Genomic DNA, 7,898 nt, shown 5'->3' with positions numbered 1-7,898 from the left:
TTTGAACTCTGTCTCAGAGCTATTAGTGACCATATTGTTAGGTGATACTAACACTTAGCATTTTTAGAGCCAAATCTCTTTATATGTAGGAGTTACATAATAGATCATATATCTAAGTTATAGAACCTCTAACAGCTGTTTAAAATCCTTATCAAAGAACTGTAGTAAATAATCAGTTTTGTTTCCCCATGTTCCCATTATGATAGTTCTGTGACCCTGTTAGCACAAATTGATATGTGTAAGGAAGGATATTCCTTATATCCAACCTCAATGCCCTTGATCATTTGATTTTTTTCTAAGCTCTTCTTATTTGGTTGTACAGTTTGTCAAGGGTTAAGGAAAGCTTGAGGATTTTTGGATGACACAAAATTTAGTCCTCAGAAGGACAAAAACCTGTGTTTTTCATGTTCCAGCAAATCCCCAGGGCTGTTTGTCCACTTGTTATGCATATGATTGCCAGGAGTTCTGAGTCCTTGGGGAAGCTGGTTGACATTTTTTTCCCCCAAGTTTCTTTATTTGTAGACAGAGTGTGAGCAACCCAGGGACATTTTCAACAGTAAACGGTATGAATTACACTGGTAACCTGATGCTTGCCTTGGAATTTGACTTGGGCTCTGAATGTGTCTGTCAGGGTTCTTGCATCCATACCTGAGGGACCAGAAGTAAAGAAAGCAGTCTTCGTTTGTGAATGAGCAAACACGACTATTGGAGATAAGATCTCTGACCCATAAAATATGTATATGTGCTTTAGGTCAAATTAAGATATGCCCATAAAGAAGTTCCCAATCTCCCAATTTTTTTTTTGTATTATCATAAATGTCATGCACTGCGCTGTTGGTGGGAATGTTATTAATACATCCACATGAAAAACAGGATGGAAAACCCACAGAAACTAAAATAGTGCTCCTGCAATCCAGCAATCCTGCAAATGGGTGTATATACAAAGGGCACATGAAGAGGCATCTGCACTCTGCTCATGTTATTCCTCACCATGGAAGCCGAGGAATGGAAGTAGTTCTGTCTGTTCGTTGAGGAGTAAAGAAAATGTGTAATATGCTACTCAGTCTTAAATAGGTAGTTGTATTTTGTGTGACAACAGGAGAAACTGGAGGTCATTATGCTATGAAAATGAAACAGGCATGTAAAGGCATTTATGGCATTTATGGGACTATTTCACACAATATGAAATCTAAAATCATTGATCTCACAGAGGTTGAAAGTAGGATGGCTGTGTCCAGGGACTGTGGAAGAGATGAGAAGAGAAGGTTGATGAATGGTAATAGAGTTTTAATTGATGAAAGAAATCGGTTCTTGTGTGCTGTTATTGAGCAGTACAAGGATTTTAGATGTAACTTTTGTACTGTCTATTTTAAAAATAGAAAGAACTTTGAATATGTATAAGTATATGACTATTGTTTGTTGGTAGATATATTTACCTTGACTTACATAACATCACGCATCCATGCATGATGGAATCATATGGTGTCCCTAAAATATGGATTACTTTAAAGTATCAATTTAAAAATATCAGCTTATGTTCTTGCTTTATCAGCAAATACACTAAAAGTTGGAATGACAGACTTATCACAACTCCTGAATAAGCTAACAAGCAAATTAGTGAATTGTTCCACAGTTGGGACATAGTTGCCTGGCAGGCAGTTCTCTGAGTTTGAAGGTAATATGGTTTACAGAGCAAGCTCTAGGCTGAGGCTACATAGCAAGTCCCTAAATCAAAAGGAAATCTCATCAATAAAGTACAGCAGTTTTTTATTAACAATTATGCTTTTTATTTACTGCTTTGCCATATCTGCAAATGCTGGAAAGCTCTGCTTCTTGTGATTATCTATATGTATGTATATGTATACATATGTATAAAAAGATGAAAGAAAGAAAGAAAGAAAGAAAGAGAGAAAGAAGGAAGGAAGGAAAAAACTGTAGCCTATTGTTATAAGCTAAAATAAAGGAAAGAAGTGTGATTCTTTATTTTTATAAGAGCAAGCATCACCTGGCAATTACAAGAGCTGGCATTACCAAGGACAATTGCTTAAATGCACTTTATTGTTCTAAGCCTTGGCATGTATTTTCTTGTTTTAAAGTAGTGCAAATATAAGTTGTTGGATCAAAAGTGAATATGTCTAAACAAAACAAAACAAAACAAAACAGAACAAAACATAGCTCAGTGTAAAAACAGAGCAGTGTGCCATGACAGAGTATCTCCTTTGAACAAAATTGGTCTTTCTGTTTTTCTGGTGGAGTCATTTTTAGCTCGTCTGAGACTTTAAAACACATTTTCTGACCCTATTAGTGAATTCAGGTTTCAGAGGCTTTCAGTAATTTAGAGAGCTGGCATAAACAGGAGGGATTTCCATATCTAGATGCTGTTGAAGAGGTTCAATCAGGACTCTGGCAAAAATCAACCTGGCTCAGAAGTGTTTTCATAAAGATTTTATCCCCATCAAATACCTTTAATGAAAATCTTTCCCAAATCATCACACATCATCAATGGGTATTTATTTTGTGTCTGTTTGCAAATCACTTGATGCTGGATAGTTTTCAAACAGATTGAACGTCTGCAGTACCTTTCTACTGGAAATTTACAGTAAATAGGAACCTAGGCAAAAAGAAAAACCACCTCCAAATGATTCTTATGTGGAGACAAATGATACCTTTATTGGCAGACTTGTGATTGGAGGTAAAATGCTGTAGCCTTTTAATTTTAAATGGCATATGCAGATTCAGGTAGTGCAGACACAAGTAATAAACATGCTCAAATTCATGCACAAATGCTTGGGAATCCATTGTCTGGTTGTCATATAAAGGTTTGGGGGAAGGAGGGCAGGAAAATTAAAAAGCTTTGTAGAGGCTGCACATTTCTGGGCCACACATAACACTGCTTCGTCTTGGGATGGTGGGTACATGCACCATAAGAACCATTTCAAAATAGGGGTTTTTGTAGCAGGGGTGAAGAATGAATGAAAGAATGTCCTACTTTTTCTTTCTGATCTCCAAAGATATGTGCACTTCTTCTGGATAGAGAATAACCTCTGTTCATCATCTCCCAATGTAGCCACCTAGTCAGAAATCTGTGGTTTTGGTAAAATGGAAACAAGGCAATCTCATCAACTGAGGATTTGCTTTAAGCAAAGGGATCTGAAATAAACTACTTTTGAAAAACGTATGGAAATTCATGGCTATGTGAGAGTGTCCCAAGGCCATCCCTTTCCAGGTGTCAGTCAAGGTAGAAGTAAAGGAAGAAACCAGAACTCATTCTTTGCTGGCTGTGGGAAAGAAGTCTCTCTGTTTTCCATACATTTCAGAAGGGGGAGACCTTTTCTACTATCAGCAAATTAAGATACATGTCAGGCTGTTAATAATATCACTTCCATCAGACCTTCCATATTGCTCTGTCTACAGTATAATGCCCAGGCATGGGTGCAGTGGTATCAAGACTGCAAGTTAGCTTACCTACTTCAATTTTTTGGTTTGGTCAACTGTTGTCTTTCTCTTCTCTGTGTATCCTGCAAGATAAAACAAACAACAACAGCAGCAAAAGAACAAGAACAACACCACATTAATTGGGTAGTGATAGCCAAAATAGAAATGATTGCAGTGACATTTTATGTAATAAACCATATTTGCTTTTGGCATTGTAGCTCTGGGCTGGCTCCTTGAAGCAAACCTGAATTTTACTGAATTGTAACTGGCAAGATAAATCACTGTTTTGTCATCACAGGTTATGAGTCTTGAAGGACAAGTCGCTTTCTAATTTGTCTTTTAAAAAATAAGCCTTTCTAATGGCAATAACAATAAAATGATCTCGAAGCAAAACAGCGGTGGCAGACACTTTGCTTCTAAATTCCCCACAGGCCACGGTCAGCTAGCTGCAATGTATCAGGTTGCCAGTTAATTACGTACTTTTCAAATTCTCAATTTTTGCTATTTTTGTGACTCTGAAATAGGATGGCCTATTTCAGACTTGCCTTACTTCTATATTAGATTCCCTACAAGAAACAGAAATCATAGGAACATCAGGACAACAATGCTTCCAACATATAATGCATATATTTAAGTGGCCTGTGAAATGGGTACAACCATCTGTGCCCTGCCCAAATGCCTTTCACTAGGTTGGTGCGACGACCACCAGCTTCTGTGGGAGCCATATGCTGAGAGCCTTTGATTGCATGTTTCTGGAGACAGTCTGGTAGATAGTCAACCAGACTCAGGGTGTCTGCCATTTCCCATAACTGCCTACTGCCTGCCATGGATGTGTGATATCTCAATCTTTTTGTCTCAGGCTGGTATCACTTATGAGATTCGGTACATGCAGCCCAGCTCTCTGTGTGACCAGGAGTGAGACTTGGGAAAGTTTTATCTTTGCTCAGCTCTCTTCCCTTTTATAGCCTGCTTTTTTTTCTTTTGCCTCACAGAGGTCACTTGCCAAAGAATACCATCTTAAGATCTGCTTCTAGAAAACTTGATCTAACACAAGCTGAAAAACAGGCAGACTATGTTGAGGTTTTTGCTATTTTCGTTCAAGTTTTTGAGAGATGATGGAAGCCAAAACTAGGAGAAAGGGCTTAAGAAGGGAGCACAGTTTTGTACTTTCAATATTTATACTGTCTGGTTAGCAATCCAGAAAGTGAACATTTAAAATTAAGTGTGGAATAATTCAGACACTCAGCATTTGACTGGTGCAGTGTCCTCTTTGTTAAGAAATGAATTTTGCTAGTTATTTTGAAACCAAGCCATGTCTTCTGGCATGGTGTGACATTTGCCCCCTGGTCAGGGTCAGACATTCTGTGACACCAGATAGTCAATTTCAAGCATTGTTGGAACCACAAAATGAGCCATTTCTATGCTAACAGAAGAGGCAGGTGATAGAGCCGGCTCGGGCTTCTGGCAAGCCGGCAGCAGGCTGAAGCCAGATGCCAAGCTGGTTTCCCTTCTGCTGCTGAATATACTCCGAGTTAGTGAAAGGGGCTCTACACCTGTTGATCCAGAAACAGTGACAGCTTTGAAATTAGCAAATGCTCTTTCCTGAAACTAGAAATAAACCTCCACAACAGAATCACTGATATTAATATCCCATTTCCATTCCTGGTGTTCAAAGCCTCCTATCTACAGCACAGCATGGAGGAGTTAGGCACCAAAGGACCTCTTTAGAAGCAAACTTTGGAAGACCTTGCTTGGAGGTAGCAGATGTTTTTAAAAACATAGTTAATTTGAACTCTCTCTCCTTTTCATATTTGAAAATTAAATAGCTTAGAGAAGTGAGCCAGTATGTTTAGAACATTGAGTGACAGGAGAGAGGTGTAGGCATTGGGGATGAAAAACACCCCGGTGGGCTAAAGAAGGACTCTGTGTTTGGGTCTGAGTGTTTGCGTCCTTCTTCTGACGAAGAGCTTGCAAGGGCTCGAGCAAGGAAGCTGTGGCATTTATAGTTTATGGAGTCAACCTTTAAATAATTATTATCTCATTGAAACCCAAGAACTCCCCAAGAGGATTGATGTCATTTCATCCTTAAACAAGGAGAGGCCTGGAAATACCATTCACTTATTCAAGGTCACAAAGTCATTGGCTGATGAGACAAAGACTGGCCTCCAGTTCAGATGCTGCTTTCTGGATGCTTGCAGTACTGATTTGACAAATGCGAAGTTCCAGACCAAGGTGGCCAATGCAACAAATATGGCAACTGATATGATGAGATAACATCATAGAAGAACAAGAACAGGTCAAAGAAGAGGCAAAATGTGGACTATTGATTTTTCATATGGCATCTCATTCATACGCAAAAGCCTCAGTTCCTTCTTGGCTGCTTTCACACTCAGTTTATAGAGAGCATGGGCTGTTTTCTAAATACTAGTGAGAAACTTACATCATTAAGGTGCCCACAGCTGAAGTATCGTATTTTCAAATGACTGGATTTATAGTCATTTATTTAATCTTTTTAAGGCTTGCACCACAAAAGGCATTTTATTGAGGTAGAGACAGGAAGTCTTATTGAATGTCATTCTCATGACAGGTGTCTAGGATAGTCCTATTGGCCAAGATACCTGTTGGTGGTTTACATACCCCTTATGATTACTAAGTGGGTGGGATGGAAGGCACTGCATTGAGGTTTTGATATTAGAGTATTATTATTATTATTATTATTATTATTATTATTATTATTAATCATTCAATTTTTTTTTACAATTCAGTCATATTTTCCCTCCTGGTCTGCCTTCTAACTGTTCCTCATCACATTTCTCCTCCGCTGTCTCCAAAAGGATGTCCCCACCCCTCACTCCCACCCCAAGCCCCCACCCTCACCCCACCAGACCACCCTATTTTCTGGAGCCTCAAGTCTCTCAAGGGTTAGGGGCATCTTCTCTCACTGAGGCCAGACCCGGCACTCCTCTGCTGTGTATGTGTTGGGGGCCTCATATCAGCTGGAGTATGCTGCCTGGTTGGTGACTCAGTGTCTGAGAGATCTCGGGGGTCCAGCTTAGTTGAGACTGCTGGTCTTCCTATAGGGCTTCCCTCCTCCTCAACTTCTTCTAACTTTTTCCTAATTCAACCACAGGGGTCCCTGGTTTCTGACCATTGGTTGGGTGCATGTGGTCTGCGTCTGACTCTTTCAGCTGTTTGTTGGGCCTCCCTAATGTCCTAATGTGTGCTCTACATTTTTATTGGGGGTTGCTTTGTCTGCTTCACACAGAAATATTTGTTACAGATATAGTGCAGATCATTCTTTGATTTATTATTCTGACATAATGCTCAATCTATCACAAGTGAAGTGTCAAAGGGAGTTTACTATATTTTATCCCACTTTAAAATATAAGTTTTAAGGGCTATGGAGGGATTTTAGTTTACAAAATACTTGCTTGACAAGTATGAGGTTGGAGTTCAAGCTCACCAACACATATGCATGCTGGTTGTGGTAGCACGTGCTTATGATCTTGGTGGTAAAGAGGCAGAGCTGAAGGATCCCTGAGGAATGCGAGCCAGTCGACCCTTATCCATAGGAAACAGCTTTCTTGAGGATGAGACCTGAGGTTTTCTAGCTTTCATGCACACATGTACCCCTACAATATGAATACATGTATACATATTGTAGGTATATCATTGAAGGAAAACATTAAAAGTCATCTCTGGAGTATTGCCACTAGATTATATCATATTCTTACAATTTTCTTAATGACAAACATAATAAGCCTATAGTATTTTTGTATCAAGACAAGTAAATATTCTAAGAACACCAATGTGTTAGCATACTTAATCTCCTTATCTCTAATCACTGGGGAGGGGAGTGATTGCTTTTCCATTTCATACTCTGAAAGGGCAGATATTTATGGGCCTAATTGAAAGTGCTAGGTATAGGCACAAAGTTCTAAAAGACTTGAAGGAGCTGTTGGCAATTGTCAGCTGCTGGGAGAGGATGAGTCCAGGATCCGCTTCCTCAGAGAACAAAGTCCTGGAGAAGTGACTCTAGTTGAAGGCCACATTTCCAAGAATGCTTAGGCAGCATAAATTGGCCTTGATGGGAGTAAAAAGGGCACAAAGCTGAGTGTGGGAAGAAAGTGAGTATGGATCTGGGAAGAACTGGGGATTCTGGTGGGGCTTTGGTGGCTAAAATTGCACAGCATATGATTTTTACCACCTGTACTGGCTGGTTTTGTATGTCAACTTGACACAAGCTGGAGTTATCACAGAGAAAGGAACTTCAGTTGAGGAAGTGCTTCCCTGAGATCCAACTGTGGGACATTTTTCTCAATTAGTGATTAAGGGGGGAGGGCCCCTTGTGGGTGGTACCATCCCTGGGCTGGTAGTCTTGGGTTCTATAAGAAAGCAAGCTGAGCAAGCCAGGGGAAGCAAGCCAATAAGGAACATCTCTCCATGACGTCTGCATCAGCTCC

The 7,898-nt window shown here is 39.7% G+C and overlaps 1 long non-coding RNA gene across 1 annotated transcript in view; it reads right to left on the bottom strand.

The window, feature by feature from the left end:
* Positions 1–622: 622 nt before the first annotated feature.
* Positions 623–7,898, bottom strand: part of LOC116097995 — a 41,659-nt gene continuing 34,383 nt past the window's right edge. The window contains exons 2-3 of the long non-coding RNA XR_004121646.1: positions 3,466–3,518; positions 623–648 (exon numbers count right to left, since the gene is read on the bottom strand). This is a non-coding gene — a long non-coding RNA (uncharacterized LOC116097995). The remainder of the gene's footprint in view (positions 649–3,465; positions 3,519–7,898) is intronic.

Source organism: Mastomys coucha, unplaced genomic scaffold, assembly GCF_008632895.1.
Source record: "Mastomys coucha isolate ucsf_1 unplaced genomic scaffold, UCSF_Mcou_1 pScaffold20, whole genome shotgun sequence".
Lineage (NCBI taxonomy): Eukaryota > Metazoa > Chordata > Mammalia > Rodentia > Muridae > Mastomys > Mastomys coucha.
The sequence above is the reverse complement of the archived record's forward strand: the minus strand, read 5'-3'. Positions and strand labels throughout refer to the sequence as shown.